General features: G+C 39.4%; 1 protein-coding gene, 1 non-coding gene and 1 pseudogene across 3 annotated transcripts in view; 1 reads left to right on the top strand and 2 right to left on the bottom strand.

Moving 5' to 3' along the window:
- CMYA5 (cardiomyopathy associated 5) overlaps positions 1–19,870 on the top strand; it is a 99,124-nt gene that overhangs the window by 23,300 nt on the left and 55,954 nt on the right. The gene's annotated exons all lie outside the window — the stretch shown is intronic.
- Positions 5,400–7,082, bottom strand: LOC122443013 (annotated as a pseudogene). Its single transcript, XR_006269866.1, has one exon. The product of XR_006269866.1 is annotated as a mortality factor 4-like protein 1 (transcript).
- Positions 12,279–12,411, bottom strand: LOC122444448. The gene has a single exon (XR_006270281.1). It is a non-coding gene; the product is annotated as a small nucleolar RNA SNORA72 (small nucleolar RNA).

A 19,870-nucleotide genomic window follows, 5' to 3' on the forward strand; every position in this document is an offset into this window, starting at 1 on the left:
ACTCCATGACTTGGCTGCCACCAGCCACAGCTACCTCAAGGGAGGCTGGAAAATGGGGACTTCTCTGTAAGCCCCTCAAGAGCAGTAGAAAGTTAGCCATCTCTCATAGTGAGCAAAGAAACAACTTTTTGTATGCCAACAGAAAATGGAATCTATTAGAAGAACTTTAAAGAGCTCACAGGTAGACTGGAGAACCCGGCAGGAGCCAAGAGAGTGCTGGGTGGAGTCCAGGGAACAAGAAAGACTGAGTATCTGGCCCAGGTGCCATTCTAGTCACTCTGCTTAAGATTCAAATTCCTGCTTGAGGAAGGGTAGGAGGATAAATGAACCTTAACCAGCCTGAGTAGCTGCCCATCTCTGAGTTGCTAGAAGATGGCAGGGCTGACAGTCCATTGGAGTGAAATTGAAACTCTGTGGACTCTAAACTCAAGTGAACTGACTCCTGCATACTTTTCTGACCTCATCTCTCCTTCTGCTTGCTATACTCCAATACATTCCCATTTTTACTGTTCATGTTTGACAAGCGATCGCATCTTAGCAACTTTAATGCTGTTGTTTGCTCTGCTCTTTCTCCTACAGTTAATATTTGCATGCTCACTGCCTTCAAATCTCTGCTCAAATATCTCTTTCATTGTGAGGTCATCCTTGACCACCTTCTATATGTAATATAGCATTCCAAATCATAACCATTGCCCTCTATCCCATTTATCCTGTTTTATTTTCTTCATAGCATTTATCACCACCTAACATTTGTTCATTCTCTGTCTTCCCCTCTGATAAAATCTAAGCAACCTGAGATAGAGACTTTGTTTTGTTTACATGCTGAAAATCAAGACACTTGGTAAGCATCCAAGCAAGCACTAGAATCCAGGTTTCCTTCTTCCTGTTAACTGGTGGCAGCAGAATTAGTCTCAGAGCTAACATGGCCCTAAACCAGAGTAACCTGAGGTATTTAAGAATACCAGCTAGTATCTTTTTGCATTGTTGTTGTTGCTTAGTTGCTAAATTGTGTCCAACTCTTTGCAACCCCATGAACTGCAGCACACCAGGCTTCCCTGTCCTTCACTAGCTCCCAGAGTTTGCTCAAACTCATATTCATTATGTCAATGATGCCAGTCAACCATCTCATCTTCGGTCACCCTCTTCTGTTGCCCTCCATCTTTCCCAGCATCAGAGTCTTTTCTAACAAGTCAGCTCTTCACATCAGGTGGCCAAAATACTGGAGCTTCAGCTTCAGCATCAGTCCTTCCAATGAATATTCAGGACTGATTTCCTTTAGGATTGGCTGGTTTGATCTCCTTGCTGTCCAAGGGACTCTCGAGAGTCTTCTCCAACACCACAGTCCGAACGCATCAATTCTTCATTGCTCAGCCTTCTTTATGGTCCAACTCTCACATCTGTACATGACTACTGTTTTTTTTTCCTCTTTTTTGCATAATCTGAGTCATATTGTCAATCTTTATTCTTTCCATCTATGGACTTTTTTTTTTTGCCATGGCTGTACCATTATTTATCATTGACCATGGATAGCACATTTAAAAAATTTATCTGTGTTGCTTATAAAGCGTTGTGTCAACTATTATAGTTACAAAGTTCTTAAAGCTTGTTCTTATAAAGAGACACATGCCTGTGTGCTTGTGAAGGGGATGGCTGTGCCGTCAGGGTATTGTGTTGCTGAGTTCTGACTGGCGAATTTCTCTGTCTGATAGGTCCCCACATCAGTTTATGGTGAATACTGACAAGCATATAGGTTAGCTGTCATATCTGTTCTTGCTGTCCAGTGATGTCCTTTGGGCTTTACCAACTGCAGTACATGTGTTCATTTATTTATATTGGACTTTGGCAAGTATAATTACCTCTTTTCCCTGCCTAAGATCTGAAACAAGTGGTAAGTAATCAAAGGAATAGCAGAGAGAGATCAAAACATCAACTTTATTACTGATAAAGCTAATGTCAAAGAATGTGGCTTAGGTGTAGGACACCGATGTGCTTTCTAATACCAAATCTCAGAAATGAATGGATTTATATACCTAGTCATCATCTCTGAAAAGGTACAGGCTTCTCCACATAAGAACCTACCTTGTGTATTTAATAGTAGAATTTACAGAGTAGAATTGGGGAAGAGACAGAGGGAAGCTAGCTAGGAAGGAGTGTTACACTAATAGATGTCCTTCCATATGGAAAGGAACACCTGGAATGAGAAATTAGTGTCCCAGCTAATAAGTTGAAATAAATTGCTATCATATATTTTAAGATATTTTACAGATTGAAAGACTCCTTTAAAGAAGCTGAAAAGATGTGACTAGAGTTTACTCATACACACTTGTGTAGATGAAGCAGGAAAACAGTCACACGCTGAGTGTTCTCAGGCTACGCTGGGGAATGCTGATGTTGTCTAGTGGTGCTCGTATAAAGGTGAGGACTGAGGCAAGCACCTCACTTGCGTTACTGTTGAGCTTCCTCTAGTGGCAACATTGAAATCATCTTAGATTTCAAGAGAGCAAAATAAGAAAATGTTAACTTACAGTTCTGCTGTAAATCTATAGCTCAGACCAAATGGGTTCATCCAAAGTGACTGTAAAGATCTTTTAAAATTTGCACCAAATGGTTGTCTTGCTGTAAAAAAAAAAAAAAAAATCGTGTCTAACATAGCAATTAGTACATAATTGTAGCTCAATAAATAGTTGGATGAATGAATCTTGACCTTGGGCTTCAATGTGAAATCAGTTGAAAGTGAACGTTTCATAGTTTTGAAATTATCTAAAACAGAAATTTCATGGGTATAGATGAGTGGAAACTAGAAATGAAACAGAAAGAAATATGAGCTTTTTAAAGTTACTTTCCATTAAACCTAATTGGCTGGTGTAACCAAAGTGCCCTGATTTCTCTGTAAAACAGACTGATGCCTAAGGCAAGTTAACCATCCCTCATAGCAGACTCCTATCTAATAATTCCCATTATTTAAAAATTTTTTCTTTATTGTTAGTTGGAGGATAATTGCTTTACAACGTTGTGTTGGTTTCTGCTATACGACAATGCAAATCAGCTATAAGTATATACATATATATCTCCTTCCTCTTGAGCCTCCTAATACCCATCATTTTGAGTTGCATTTTTACTAAGGATCAGCTGTGATTATTCCAAAGGTTTTATCGTGGTTTCAGTTGTTATTCAGTTCAGTTGCTCAGTCGTGTCTGATTCTTTGCGACCCCATGGACTGCAGCACCAGGCTTCCCTGTCCATCTCCAACTCCTGGAGTTTACTCAAACTCACGTCCATTGAGTCAGATGCCATCCAACCACCTCATCCTCTGTCATCCCCTTCTCCTCCTGCCTTCTTTCCCAACATCAAGTTCTTTTCAAATGAGTCAGCTCTTCACATCAGGTGGCCAAAGTATTGGAGTTTCAGCTTCAACATCAGTCCTTCCAATGAACATTCAGGACTGATCTCCTTTAGGATTGACTGGTTGGATCTCCTTGCAGTCCAAGGGACTCTCAAGAGTCTCCTCCAACACCACAGTTCAAAAACATCAATTCTTTGGTGCTCAGCTTTCTTTATAGTCCAAATCTTACATCCGTACATGACTACTGGAAAAACCATAGCTTTGACTATACGGACCTTTGTTGGCAAAATAATGTCTCTGCTTTTTAATATGCTGCCTAGGTTGGTCATAAATTTTCTTCCAAGGAGCAAGCATCTTTTAATTTCATGTCTGCAGTCACCATCTGCAGTGATTTTGGAGCCCCAAAAAATAAAGTCTGACACTGTTTCCCCATCTATTTGCTATGAAGTGATGAGACCAGATGCCATGATCTTAGTTTTCTGAATATTGAGTTTTAAGTGAACTTTCTCACTCTCCTCTTTCACTTTCATCAAGATGCTCTTTAGTTCTTCTTCACTTTCTGCCATAAGGGTAGTGTCATCTGCATATCTGAGGTTATTGATGTTTCTTCCAGCAATCTTGATGCCAGCTAGTACTTCATCCAGCCTAGCATTTCTCATGATGTACTCTGCGTGTAAGTTAAATAAGCAGGGTGACAATATACAGCCTTGACATACTCCTTCCCTGATTTGGAACCAGTCTGTTGTTCATGTCCAGTTCTAACTGTTGCTTCCTGACCTGCATATAGATTTCTCAAGAGACAGGTCAGGTGGTCTGGTATTCCCATCTCTTTCAGAATTTTCCACAGTTTATTGTGATCCACACAGTCATAGGCTTTGGCATAGTCAATAAAGCAGGAATAGATGTTTTTCTGGAACTCTCTTGCTTTTTGGATGATCCAACAGATGTTGGCAATTTGACCTCTGGTTCCTCTGCCTTTTCTAAATCCAGCTTGAACATCTGGAAGTTTACAGTTCACATACTGTTGGAGCCTAGCTTGAAGAATGTTTTGAAAAGACTTCACAGCAGGAGAGCTCCTGAAAGAATTGCTAAATGATATGATCCCTGCTCACAGGTAGTTTACAGCCTTGTAGAGTAGCTAAGATATATGAAAAATAACTCTAATGTATGATGGTAAATGTCATAGAAGAAGATTACATGAGGATTCTAGAATTTCAGAGGAAGAAAATTACTTTTGTCCTGAAGAAACATTGACAGCTACATGGAGAGGTTGATGTATGAACTGCTCTCTGAAGGCTGTAAAATTAGAAGCAGAGATGATTCATTGCAAGTGAAGAGAAGGATGTAAGCAAAGCATGTGGGGTAAGGCCAGTGTTTGGCTGGAGCACAGGATTCATGAAGGGGAAGATTGGAAGGTAAAGCTAGGAAGATGACGGTGCTTCAGATAGTATGGGGCCCTAAATTACAGTCATAAAATTTCTGGTCACTGGGAGAATAAAATACTTATTCTTCTCATCCACAGTGAACTTGAGTGGTCTTTATTATATCACAAAATGAACACTTTATATTCAGTTCAGTTCAGTTCAGTTCAGTCGCTCAGTCGTGTCTGACTCTTTGAGACCCCATGAATCGCAGCACGCCAGGCCTCCCTGTCCATCACCAACTCCCGGAGTTTACTCAAACTCATGCCCATCGAGTCAGTGATGCCATCCAGGCATCTCATCCTCTGTCGTCCCCTTCTCCTCCTGCCCCCAATCCCTCCCAGCATCAGGGTCTTTTCCAATGAGTCAACTCTTCGCATGAGGTGGCCAAAGTATTGGAGTTTCAGCTTCAGCATCAGTCCTTCCAATGAACACCCAGGACTGATCTCCAGGGCATGATAAGCTGTATAATAATTTTTTCATGCATGGTTTAGTGATTTTTTTTGAAGTCTCTAATGGCTTATAAGCTACTTTTAACCTGTACTATTTTATATTACTTTTGTTCAGCAATGCATAGGTTAATTTTCTGCTAAGAACATGGTTATTCAGTTAATTCTTTTTTTTGTTTGTTTGGGTTTTTTTTGAAATTTAAAGAAAAAATTTATTGAAGATCTGAAAAACAATTTCTAAAAGATTAACTTTTCCAGAAAACTGTAGCTACACAATGCATTGCGTCTATCATGTTAAAACGTGCATTAGACACAAATACAAAAACCATGAAACAAGCCACCGTTCTTCAACAATCTGAGCAAAGATAAAATGCCTAAGGAACAACATGGATGGATGACTCGCAAAGGATGGGCTCTTTACTTTAAGCACCATAAAAAAAAAGGGGGGAGCACAAATGGATGAGTGTTCAGTTATATACACTGAATTGAACCTTTGGCACTAGGAATCAGAGCATTCTGTCATATAGCATTAACACATATTATAAAAGTGCGTAGTGTCAAAGGAATAGAAACCACCAGCGTTCAAAAGCAGCTTTGTCAACGAAGCAATAAAACACTCTACAGTATGTCTCTCTGTTGTCCATCACTGAATACACTGGTAGCAACTTTGAAATGAAAAAAAGGAAAAAAAAGGAGCTGTAACTCCTATTATTTTCTCTGTTTAAAATCAAACAGAAAACAAACATCAATTTTGTTATACACGAACATTTCCAAAGTACATTGTTTGTACAAGAGAAGGACTAAGAAACAAAAAGGTGTTTACAGAGATCAAACATGGGTGGGTGCACGCGCCTCACACGGCTTTCCGATGGTACTCTGGGGGAGCCACTTCATAATCACTGGCACTAAATAAAGTTGCAGAGTTCTTTGCCAGGTATTTTAGGAAATCGTGAAGATAATTCAGTAATAAAGCAAGGCTCTTCTCATCCAGAGGTGTATACGCCAACATTGCTCCAATTCGTACAAACAGTCTCAGGAGATGTGGCGCCCCGTACACCTGGGACATGGGTGCATCAGGGTGGTCCGCAAGGATCTCAGCGTACTGCGGCCTCTCAAATTTGTAGAGCAGTTGAGTGCCCAACATCACATTGAAGTATTCCTTTATCCCGGCCACAACCTCATTGACTGCATACTCCTTATTATCTGTGTTTCCTCGCGATTTCTTTTAATTTGCATAATCCTCTAGGATGGAATCCACGTTCTTCTTGGTGGGAAGATAGAAGAGCTGCTTTTGCCGGGTAATTAAGTCCCAGTCATCAACAAGCCATGGCTTCAGTTCTTCAGGAATCTTGACTTTAACTTCAACTCTGCTCATAAATGTTTCCTCATTTTCAACAGTAGGATCTACTCGAGCCCTTTTCTTGCGAGGAGGCTGAGGTGTTTCACTAGTGCTGCCACCATCTCCATTTCCAGGTGTCTTTTGTTTGTTCTTTTTCGTCTTCACTTCAATATTTTTTTGTTGTAGCCCAGCAGTCTTCTTTCCAGGGGCAGCCCCTCGCATCTTCCCCTCTGCATACTGCTCCTGATTGGCTTTTTGAAGTTCTCTCTGTTTTTGTAAATTGGTATCCACGTACTTGAGTACTCTGCTTTCTGGAACCCATTCATCCCAATTTTTATTCCAACCACTGTAATGGATGAAGTATTTGACCTGTTTATCCTTTATGGCAACTTTTACACACTTTGCTTCATACAGAAGAGGCCCATGAAAGCACAGCACTCTCTCACCCTCCTGGAATTTAGGCTTCGGGTCCTGCTTCGGCGCCATTTATAAAAGATTCACCGCTGCCGCCTCCTCCTTCTCCCACCACCCCTGACTCTCAGTTAATTCTTAGTGAAATATTAATTGTAGAATTAGTGATTATGCTTTTAAGACTTCTTGGTTCTTTTTTCGGGACCCACATACAATGCTAACAGATCATATTATAAGATCACAAACCTGCTTAGCATTTTAGGATTTTAAAAGCGTGTTTTCAAAGTTTGCAACATAAGCAAGATCATATATGACTTCATTGCTGTGTTATAATAATTGATACTAAATGCGTTTTAGCAGATTTAGTAGGAGAAGATCCTATCTATTACTTTCTTTTGTTTGATACACTTCTTGTGAGTATACTATGAGTACTGCGCTTGAGAGAAGAACAAGACATCATAAAAATCCAAGGTATTGTTCATAGTTATATTCCTATAAGGAACGTTAATGTCACTTTAACTGGTGGTCAGAGGAAGGGACTACCTGTTCCTAAAATACAAATCTTTAGTCTAAGAAAAATAAAATATAAAAGTTATAAATCTCAGCCTTCAAATAAAAATAGTTTGAGGACCTGTTTCTCTTCTTCAGAAGTGTAGTTTTTATTTCTTTTCGTGAAAAATGAAAGTGCCAATTCAAAACAAAGATGATGATAAAATAAGGGAAATTATTATTTTGATAGCTCCTCTTTGATAACCATTTTCCTCTTTAAAAGTTTCAGTTTGGATATACATGTATGACCTTTCTTTGGTTCACTCACTTGTAAAATGAGAAACAGTATAAAACTACAAGGCTTTTTCCATTCATGATTGATTATTAATTTTCAAAAAGTTACTAGTTGTAGTTTCAGCTAAAGTGAAACTGCTTAAACAGGAAACAAGGACTTTTTGACATGGTCATATTTCAGGACCTTATCCTTCATTTTGAAACTTCAAAAGTTAGATTTTTCCAGCACATTTAATAAAATTCATCTTTTGAGAAATAATTTATATTTATACAACTCAAAATAATTTAGAAAGCATAATGTCAATTAAGCAGTGGGATATAAGAGTATTATTGGCAAGCATACCAAAACACTATTAAGGAATTATCACATTCCATCCTTACTATACAAAGGGGCACGAACATATACATACTACTATGCCACACAATGCAAATATAGGGTTTATTAAGGGAAATTTTAGAAATGAAGAAGTAGCATAGCACACAATTCCTTCAAGTTCTTATCTCACAGAGTCATACTTATTAGGGCATAGCTGGACTTTGATGGAAAGGAAAGGGCTCATGGAGGGGGATTGTACTTATTTAATGCTTAAGTTATTTGTAGGAACATGGATATAAAAGGCAAGATTGAGAAATCTTGTCAGAGAACTGTAAACAGTAGAGTGGAAATCCTAGAACTTAAAAATACAACAAACCATATACAAAGAAATAAAAACAGAGAATTAGGCAAAATGAAGTGACAGAGAATATGTTCTGAATGAAGGAATAAGGTAAAACCCCAGAAGAATAACTAAGTGGAATGGAGATAAGCAATATGTCTTACAAACAGTTCAAAGTAATGATCATAATGATGTTAAAAGAACTTGGGAGAAGAATGGATGAACACAGTGAGTAATCAGAAGCTTCTAAGAGTTAGAAAATATAAAGAAAAAACAAACACAGTTGAAGAATATAATAAATGAAATAAAAATACACTAGAGCTAATCAACAGTAGATCAGATGATACAGAGGAACAGATCAGCAAACTGGAAGACAGAGTAGTGGAAATCACTCAACCTGAACAGTAAAAAGAATTTTAAAATATAGGGACAGTTTAAGAGACCTCTAGGGCAATATCAAGCATACTAACATTCACATTGTAGGAGCCACAGAAGAAGAGAAAGGGTCAGAGAACATAATAGTTGAAAACTTCCCTAACCAAGGAAAAGAAACACATCCATGTCCAAGAAGCAAAGAGAGTCCCAATCAAGATCACCCTAAAGAGGACTACACTAAGACACTTTATAATTAAAAAGGCAAAAATTAAAGAGAGAATACTAAAAGCAGCAAGGGAAAATCAACGTTACATACAAGGGAACTTTCATAAAGCTCTCAGATCACTTTCAGCAGAAACTCTGCGGGCCAGAAGGAATGGCATGATATATTTAAAGTATTGAAAGGAAAAGCATTAAATATGTGTGCTGGGGGAAGAGGAGTAAAAATGTAAGATTGACAAAATGTGATTGAAATTAAGAGATCAACATCTTAAAAAAATCATATATCCTCAATAAAATTTTAGTAAACAAATTCAGCCATACTTTAAAAGGATCATACACCATGATCAAGAGGGATTTATCCCAGAGATGCAAGAATGGTTCAGTAGCCAAAAATCAATCCATGTGATACACCACATTCACAAATTGAAGAATAAAAATCACGTAGATGCAAAAAAAGCTTTTGACAAAATTCAACATACATTTACAATTTAAAAAAACCCTCTCAGAAAATTGGGTATAGCAAGAACATACCTCAACATAATAAAGGCTACATATGACAAGCCCACAACTCACATCATCCTCAACAGTGAAAAACTGAAAGTATTTTCCTTAATATCAGGAAGAATGCAGAGATACCCATTCTCACCACTTTTATTCAACATAGTATTCAAAGTCCTAGCTACTGCAATCAAATTAGGAAAAAGAAAAAGAATTCAAATTGGAAAGAAAGAAGTACAACTGCCACTGTTTGCAGACGATGTAATGCTGTACATGGAAAACCCTCAAGATGCCACCAAAAATCTAGTAGAACTCATCAGTGAATAAAATTGCAGGATACAAAACTAATATTCAGAAATATATTGCTTTTCCATACACGAACAATGAACCATCAGAAAGAAAACAATCCCACTTACAATTGCATCAAAAAATAAAATACCTAGGAATAAATCTAACTAAGAATGTGAAATACCTGTACTCAGAAAACTATAATGTACTGATGAAAGAAATTGAAGACAACACAGATGGGAAAGATACACCATGCTTATGAATTGAAAGAATTAATATTATTAAAATGACCATACTACCCAAAGCAACCTACAATGTAATTCCTATCAATATTCAATGTAATTCCTCTCAAAATACCAAAGGCATTTTTCACAGAACTAGAAAAAATAGTTCTAAAACTTGTGTGGAACCATGAATAGCCAAAACAATCTTGAGAAAGAAGAACAAAGCTGGAGATATCACATGCCCTAGTTTCAAACTCTACTACAAAGCTATAGAAATCAAAGCAATATGTTAGTGGCACAAAAACAGACACACAGATCAGTGGAATAAAACTGGGAGCCCAGAAATAAACTCATATGGTCATTTACTCTATGATGCAAGAAGCAAGAATATACAACAAGCAAAAGACAGCCTCTTTAATAAATAATGTTGGGAAAATGACAGCTACATGCAAAAAAAAATCATATTGGACTACTTCCTCACACCATGTATAAAAATAAATGGATTAAAGCATTAGATGTAAGATCTGAAACCATATGTCTTCTAAAAGAAAACATAGGCAGTATGCTCCTTTGACTTCCCAGGTGACAATAGTGGTAAATAATCTGCCTGCCAATGCAGAAGACGTAAGAGATGTGGGTTTGGTCCCTGGGTCGGGAAGATCCCTTGGGGGAGGGCGTGGCAACTCACTCCAGTATTCATGCCTGGAGAATCTCATGGACAGAGAAGCCTGGCAGGCTGTGGCCTATAGGGTCGCAAAGAGTTGGGCATGACTGAAGTGACTTAGCATGCACGCATGCTCTTTGACATTGACCTTAGCAATACTTTTTTGGTATGTCTGCTAAGGCAAAGGAAACACAAACAAAAATAAGCAAATGCAAAAACAAAAATAAACTAAAGCAAAAATGCATCAAACTAAAAATCACAAGGGAACTGTCAACAAAATGAAAAGACCACCTACTGAATGAGAGAGGATATTATGATATATTTGATAAGAGGTTAATTCCCAAAATAGATAAAGAATGCACACAACTCCACATCAAAAAAACAAACAGACTGTACAACTAGCTTAAAAAGTAGGCAGAGGGGGACTTCCCTGGTAGCCCACTGGTTAAGACTCTGCTTCCACTGCGGAAGGCATGGGTTCAGTTCCTGCTTAGGGAACTAAGATCCTGCATGTTGCATAGCATGAACAAAAAAATGTTGGCAGAGATTCTGAACAGGCATTTTTCCAAAGAAGACGTCTCAGATGGTCAGTAGGCTCATAAAAGATGTTCACCATGACACATCATCAGGGAAATGCAAATCAAAAACATAGTGCAGTATCACTTCACAACTATCCGAATGGCCAGTATCAAAAAGACAACAAATAAGTGTTGGTGAGGTTGTGGAGGAAAGAGAACCCCTGTGCACTGTTGGTGGGAATGTAAATTGGTACAGTCACAATGGAAAACAGTGTGGAGGGCCCTCAAAAAATTAAAAATAGAATCATCATACAATCCAGCAGTTCTATCCCACAAATCCAGCAGTATTTATCTGAAAAAAAAACAAACACACCAGTTCAAAAAGATATCTGCACCCCTATGTTCATTACAGCTTTATTTACAATAGCTGAGATATGAAAGCAACCTATATGCCCATTAATAGATGAACAAATAAAGAAGATGTGGTATATGTGGTATACATAATGGAATATTACCCAGGCATAAAAAGAATGAAATCTTGCCATTTGCAACAACATGGATTGACCTAAAGGGTATTATGCTAAATGAAATAAGTCAGACGGAGAAAGACAAGTACTGTATAGTTTCACTTATATGTGGAATCGCAAAACAAAACACATGAACAAACAAGACAAAGACAAAAGTTATAGATACAGGGAACAAAGAGCAGACGCAAATCAGAATTGAAAAAATGGACACAATTTTAGATCTCACAAAAACTTAAGAGATCCTGAGAGGATACTATAAACAAATTTAATCCAGTGATTTTCAAAATTTAGGTTAAATATGTCAATTCTCAGAAAAATGCAGCATATCAAAACTGACACCAAAGAAATTCCATGTAGTCATATAACTATTAAATAAATTGCTAATTAAAACTTTACCGTAGAAAAGACTACAGATTCAGATGACTTCATCAGTAAAGTCTGCCGAACACTCAAGAGAGAAATAACATAATCTTCCATGAACTCTTCCAGAGAATAGTGAGAGAACACTTCACAATTGGTTCTTTGAGGCAGCACAATATGTTTTGGGGGTGGGGGGCGGCGGTTATCCTCAGCCTTTATAAAACCAGACACAGGGAAAGAACTAGATCTGGGGACACACATGTGGTCCTAACATAGCAAAAGTTTAGCCTGTTCTGATTATTACAAGAGGCAGCACAATCTTGATTTAAAAAAAGACCTGACAAGCACATTGTAAGGAAGGAGATTACAGACCAGTTATTCATGAACACAGGAGCAAAGTTCTTAATAAAATCCAGCTTTTTAATATGAAAAGTATGATACTTCACAACCATATTGAAGTAATTTCAGGAGTTCAGGGTTGCTTTGACATCTGGAAATCAATCATTGTGATTCACTACATTAACAGAGTAATAAATATGGTCATTTTTATAGTTGTTTTAAAGTTGTATAATATAACATTCATTCATTATGAAAAATCTCTGTTAACAAATAAGAACAGAGGAAATTAGATAAAGTTTATCCTCAAAAAGAGGAAGGAATCTTTGGTACTCAGCTCAGGTATCAGTCTGTTCTTGCCTGGATCTAACTCAGATCTGTTGAACCTTCTCCTTGCTCAACTCTGGAAGAAGGAAGGATGTGAGCTCCCCAGGTCATTAAGATGTATTTCTCCTCACTCTCTTAGATAAATCTGCATGGGAAGCTGAGTAATAATCAGAAGGTTGTTTTGTGAGAATCAGAGGAGATTGAATAAGATCATGTTCATAGCCAATACTGTTAATTATAGAACATTGATATATATATATATATATATATATATATACCTTTGCATAGATGAGAACACTTACGTTCTTGAGTAACAAACACTTCTGAACTCTACGGGAGCCATTGATCTCCTGTTAAGAGAATAGTTTCTTCACGCTGAGTGTAATTTGAATACTTGACTATGACTTTACAATACTAATATAGTTATTCTCTGATCCTGTTGGCTCTGTTATCCTTCTGTTCCTTTGTTCCCATCCAGTAATCCAGACATCCCAAAAAACTTTGGGTTTCTCGGTGAGCCAAACTGATTTATTCATAAGTATGCTTTTTCATATTCTGTGACATTTTCCTGGAATGACCTTCCCATCCTCACAGTACCACCTCTCCTCATCCGTTTGGCAAGCTCCTATGTCTTCTTAAAATTCCAATACAAGTATCTTTCCTCTCTGGTCTTTCCTTCCTTATGTTCTCATTGTATCTTGCCTATCTTCTGTAGGTGAACTAACGCCACTCTATTAAAATGTCTAGTTCTGTCTCCCTGTTAGATCCTGAATTTCCTGAAAGACGGTTCTGTGTTTTTATGTATTTCTATTATTTAGACTCAATAAAATAGAATTTTCTTACTTTGCTAGCATGTGAAATGAGTGTAATTATGCAGTAGTTTGAACACTCTTTGGCCTTGCCCTTCTTTGAGTTTGGAATGAAACCTGACCTTTTCCAGTCCTGTGGCCACTGCTGCATTTTCCAAATTTGCTGGCATATCAAGTGCAGCTCTTTAACAGCCTCATCTTTTAGAATTTGAAATAGTTCATCAGGAATCCCATCACCTCCAATTAGGATTTCAAATGCTAAAAGATGAGGCTATTAAAGTGCTACACTCAGTTCAGTTCAGTTTAGTTGCTCAGTCGTGTCGAGCTCTTTGCGATCCCAGGGACTACAGCACGCCAGGCCTCCCTGTCCATCACTACCTCCCAGAGCTTACTCAAACTCATGTCCATTGAGTCTGTGATGCCATCCAGCCATCTCATCCTCTGTCGTCCCCTTCTCCTCCCACTTTTAATCTTTCCCAGCATCAGGGTATTTTCCAATGAGTCAGTTCTTTGCATCAGATGGCCAAAGTATTGGAGTTTCAGCTTCAACGTCAGTCCTTCCAATGAACACTTAGGACTGATCTCCTTTAGGATGGACTGGCTGGATCTCCTTGCAGTCCAAGAGACTCTCAGTAGTCTTCTCTAACACCACAGTTCAAAGGCATCAATTCTTTGGCCCTCAGCTTTCTTTATAGTCCAACTGTCACATCCATACATGACCACTGGAAAAACCATAGCCTTGACTAGATGGACCTTTGTTGGCAAAGTAATGTCTGCTTTTTAGTATGCTGTCTAGGTTGGTCATAACGTTCCTTCCAAGGAGTAAGCCTCTTTTAATTTCATGGCTGTAGTCACCATCTGCAGTGATTTTGGAGCCCCCCAAAATAATGTCTGCCACTGTTTCCACTGTTTCCCCATCTATTTGCCATGAACTGATGGGACCGGATGCCATGATGTTAGTTTTCTGAATGTTGAGCTTTAAGCCAACTTTTTCACTCTCCTCTTTCACTTTCATCAAGAGGCTCTTTAGTTCTTCACTTTCTGCCATAAGGGTGGTGTCATCTGCATATCTGATGTTATTGATATTTCTCCAGGCAATCTTGATTCCAGCTTGTGCTTCTTCCAGCCCAGCGTTTCTCATGATGCACTCTGCATATAAGTTAAATAAGCAGGGTGACAAAATACAGCCTTGACATACACCTTTTACTATTTGGAACCAGTCTGTTAGTCCATGTCCAGTTCTAACTGTTGCTTCCTGACCTGCATACAGGTTTCTCAAGAGGCAGGTCAGGCGGTCTGGTATTCTCATCTCTTTCAGAATTATCCACAGTTTATTGTGATCCACACAGTCAAAGGCTTTGGCATAGTCAATAAAGCAGAAGTAGATGTTTTTCTGGAACTCTCTTGCGTTTTTTGATGATCCAGCGGATGTTGGAAATTTGATCTCTGGTTCCTCTGTCTTTTCTAAAACCAGCTTGAACACCTGGAAGTTCACAGTTCACTTATTATTGAGGCCTGACTTGGAGAATTTTGAGCATTACTTTGCTAGCATGTGAGATGAGTCCAATTGTGTGGTAGTTTGAGAATTCTTTGGCATTGCCTTTCTTAGGGATTGGAATGAAAGCTGACCTTTTTCAGTCCTGTGGCCACTGCTGAGTTTTCCAAATTTGCTGGCATCTTGAGTGCAGCACTTTCACAGCATCATCTTTCAGGATTTGAAATAGCTCAACTGGAATTCCATCACCTCCATTAGCTTTGTTTGTAGTGATGCTTCCTAAGGCCCACTTGACTTCACATTCCAGGATGTCTGGCTATAGGTGAGTGATCACACCATTGTGATTGTATGAGTCATGAAGATCTTTTTTGTACAGTCCTTCTGTGTATTCTTGCCATCTCTTCTTAACATCTTCTGCTTCTGTTAGGTCCATGCTATTTCCATCCTTTATTGAACCCATCTTTGCATGAAATGTTCCCTTGGTATCTCTAATTTTTTGATGAGATCTCTAGTCTTTCCCATTCTACTATTTTCCTCTATTTCTTTGCATTGATCACTGAGGAAGGCTTTCTTATCTCTCCTAGGTATTCTTAGGAACTCTGCATTCAAATGGGTATAACTTTCCTTTTTTCCTTTGCTTTTCACTTCTCTTCTTGTCACAGCTATTTGTAAGGCTTCCTCAGACAGCCATTTTTCTTTTTTGCATTTCTTTTTCTTGGGGATGGTCTTGATCCCTGTCTCCTGTACAATGTCACGAACCTCTGTCCATAGTTCATCAGGCTCTCTGTCTATCAGATCTAGTCCCTTAAATCTATTAGTCACTTCCACTGTATAATTGTAAGGGATTTGATTTAGGTCATACCTGAATGGTCTAGTGGTACACTAGTGGCTAATGGTCTAGTGGCTACACTCACTGCCCCCAGCCCTACTTTCTTCAATTTAAGGCTGAATTTGGCAATAAGGAGTTCATGATCTGAGCCCCAGTCAGCTCCCGGTCTTGTTTTTGCTGACTGTATAGAGCTTCTCCATCTTTGGCTACAAAGAATATAATCAGTCTCATTTCGGTGTTGACCATCTGGTGATGTCCATGTGTAGAGTCTTCTCTTGTGTTGTTGGAAGAGGGTGTTTGCTATGACCAGTGTGTTCTCTTGGCAAAACTCTATTTGCCTTTGCCCTGCTTCATTCTGTACTCTAAGGCCAAATTTGCCTGTTACTCCAGGTGTTTCATGACTTCCTACTTTTGCATTCCAGTCCCCTATAATGAAGATATCTTTTTTGGGTGTTAGTTCTAAAAGGTCTTGTAGGTCTTCATAGAACTGTTCAACTTCAGCTTCTTCAGGATTACTGGTCGGACATAGACTTGGATTACCATGATATTGAATGGTTTGCCTTGGAAACAAACAGAGATCATTCTGTTGTTTTTGAGATTGTATCCAAGTACTGCATTTCAGACTCTTTTGTTGACCATGGTGGCTACTCCATTTCTTCGAAGGGATTCTTGCCCACAGTAGTGGATATAATGGCCACCTGAATTAAATTCACCCATTCCAGTCCGTTTTAGTTCGCCGATTCCTAGAATGTCGACATTCACTCTTGCCATCTCCTGTTTGACCACTTCCAATTTGTCTTGATTCATGTACCTAACATTCCAGGTTCCTATGCAATATTGCTCTTTATAGCATCGGACCTTGCTTCCATCACCAGTCACATCCACAACTGGGTATTGTTTTTGCTTTGGCTCCATCCCTTCATTCTTTCTGGAGTTATTTCTCCACTGATCTCCAGTAGCATATTGGGCACCTACCAACCTGGGGAGTTCATCTTTCAGTGTCCTATCTTTTTGCCTTTTCATACTGTTCATGGGGTTCTCAAGGCAAGAATATTGAAGTGGTTTGTCATTCCCTTCTCCAGTGGACCACATTTTGTCAGCATTCTCCACCATGACCCATCTTGGGTGGCCCTACACTGCATGGCTCATAGTTTCATTGAGTTAGACAAGGCTGTGGTCCATGTGATTAGATTGGTTAGTTTTCTGTGATTGTGGTTTTCAGTCTGTCTGCCCTCTGGTGGAGAAGGATAAGAGGCTTATGGAAGTTTCCTGATGGGAGAGACTGACTGAGGGGGAAACTCATTCTTGTTCTGATGGGCAGGGCCATGCTCAGTAAATCTTTAATCCAATTTTCTGTTGATGGGTGGAGCTGTGTTCCCTCCCTGCTATTTACCTGGGGCCAAACTATGGTGGAGGTAATGAAGATAATGGCGACCTCCTTCAAAAGATCCCATGCATGTACTGCTACAGTCCGTGCCCCCAACCCTGCAGCAGGCCACCACCGACCCACACCTCAGCTGGAGACTCCTGGACACTCACAGGCAAGTCTGGGTCAGTCTCTTGTGGGGTCACTGCTCCTTTCCCCTGGGTCCTGGTGCACAAGGTTCTGTTTCCCAGTCCTGTGTTAAGTTCTGGCAGCTCTATGGTGGGGTTAATGGCGACCTCCTCCAAGAGGGCTTATGCCATACCCAAGTCTGCTGCACCCAGAGCCCCTGTCCCTGCGGCAGCCCACTGCTGACCGTACCTCCACAGGAGACGCTCAGACACAGTTCTGTCTCAATCTCTGTGGGGTCCCTGGGTCCTGGTGTGCACAAGGTTTGAGCCCTTTTAGCGTCTCTGGCGGGAATGGGGTTTGATTCTAAACACAAATTCGCCTCTCCTAACGTCTTGCTGGGGTTTCTCTGACCTTGGGCCTGGGGTGTCTCCTCTCGGCCACTCGCCGCTCCAGCACCACGCAGCCACCGCTGCACCACCGCACTCAACGTGCCAGCAAATCTGGAAACTCAGCAGTGTCCACAGGACATGAAAAGGTCAGTTTTCATTCCAATCCCAAAGAAGGGCAAGGCCAAAGAATGTTCAAACTGCTGCACAATTGCACTCATCTCACATGCTAGCAAAGTAATACTCAAAATTCTCCAAGCTAGGTTTCAACAGTACATGAACCAAGAACTCCTAGATGTTCAAGCTGAATTTAGAAAAGGCACAGGAATCAGAGGGCCAATTGCCAACATCCACTGGATCATAGAAAAAGCAAGAGAATTCCAGAAAAACATCTACTTCTGCTTCATTGACTACACTAAAGCCTTTGACTGTGGATCACAACAAACTGGAAAATTCTTCAAGAGATGGGAATACCAGACCACCTTACCTGCCTCCTGCGAAACCTATATTCAGATCAAGAAGTAACAGTTAGAACTGGATATGGAAAAATGAACTGGTTCAAAATCGGGAAAGGAGTACATCAAGGCTGTATATTACCACTCTGCTTATTTAACTTATATGGAGAATACATCATGTGAAATGCTGGGCTGGATGTAGCACAAACTGGAATCAAGATTGTCGGGAGAAATATCAATAACCTCAGATTGCAGATGACACCACTCTTATTGCAGAAAGCGAAAAGGAACTAAAGAACCTCTTGATGAAGGTGAAAGAGGAGAGTGGAAAAGCTGGCTTAAAACTCAACATTCGAAAAATGAAGATCATGGCATCTGGTCTCATCATTTCATGGCAAATAGAAGGGGCAACAATGGAAACAGTGATAGACTTTATTTTCTTGGGCTCCAAAATCCCTGTAGATGGTGGCTGCAGCCATGAATGAAATGAAAAGATGCTTTCTCCTTGGAAAAAAAGCTGTGACAGACCTAGACAGTGTATTAGAAAGCAGAGACATTACTTTGCCGACAAAGGTCTGTATAGTCAAAGGTATGGTTTTTTCAGTAGTCATGTATGGATGTGGGAGTTGGACCATAAAGAAGGCTGAGCAGCAAAGAATTGATGCTTTTGAAGTATGGTGTTGGAGAAGACTCTTGAGAGTCCCTTGGACTGCAAGGAGATCCAACCAGTCCATCCTAAAGGAAATCAACCCTGAATATTCATTGAAAGGATTGCTGCTGAAGCTGAAGCTCCAGTACTTTGGCCACCTGATGTGAAGAGCCAACTCATTAGAAAAGACCCTGATGCTGGAAAAGACTGAAAGCAGGAGGAGAAGGGGACGACAGAGGATGAGATGGTTGGATGGCATCACCAACTCAACGGATACAGGGTTGAGCAAGCTGCAGGAGATGGTGAAGGACAGGGAAGCCTAGCATGCTGCAGTCCATGGGGTCACAAAGAACTGGCCATGACTGAGCGACTGAACAACAAAATAAAATTTTATTAAGTGAAGAAATAAAGCAGTGAATGAATAAGTAAATGAGTGAATCCACCTCAGTAGGCCTCTCTCTCTTTTTTTTTCTTATCTGTTTTTTATGATCACCATTTGGGTATTCTGCTAAGCAGTCATGAATTCATTCTAGCTAGTAATGAAAACTTCTCTGATTGAGTACATTGAATTTATGATCAATAATTAACTTTAAATTGAATTTATAATTGCTTTGGTAATACTACTATAATCATGGGCATTTGAAATGCTGACTTTTCAGTTGCATGTCATAACCTTAATTTTTAATTTCTTCCCATTTCTGTTAAGTTAAACAGAAGGGAGAAGGGGTAGAAGGAGTTGAAAATTTTGAGGAAGAAGTTTAATTAGGTGTGTAAAAGGACCTGAAAAAACATTTGAAAATAAGATTCAGTTTAGAACCAAGATAGGGTATCAGTTGCTAATTAAGTTCACTAGTTTAATACCCAGCAAATAAGTGAGAACAGAGAACCAGGGAAATGGAGAAGTCAGTTCTTCCCACTGCATTCCAGCCTTTTTTACTAACTGCATGTGTAGACAATGAAATTGTTTTCAGCACACTGGGCTAAATGGCTGTGGCCACTTGCTACTGAAGA

The sequence above is a fragment of the Cervus canadensis genome, chromosome 6, assembly GCF_019320065.1.
Source record: "Cervus canadensis isolate Bull #8, Minnesota chromosome 6, ASM1932006v1, whole genome shotgun sequence".
Lineage (NCBI taxonomy): Eukaryota > Metazoa > Chordata > Mammalia > Artiodactyla > Cervidae > Cervus > Cervus canadensis.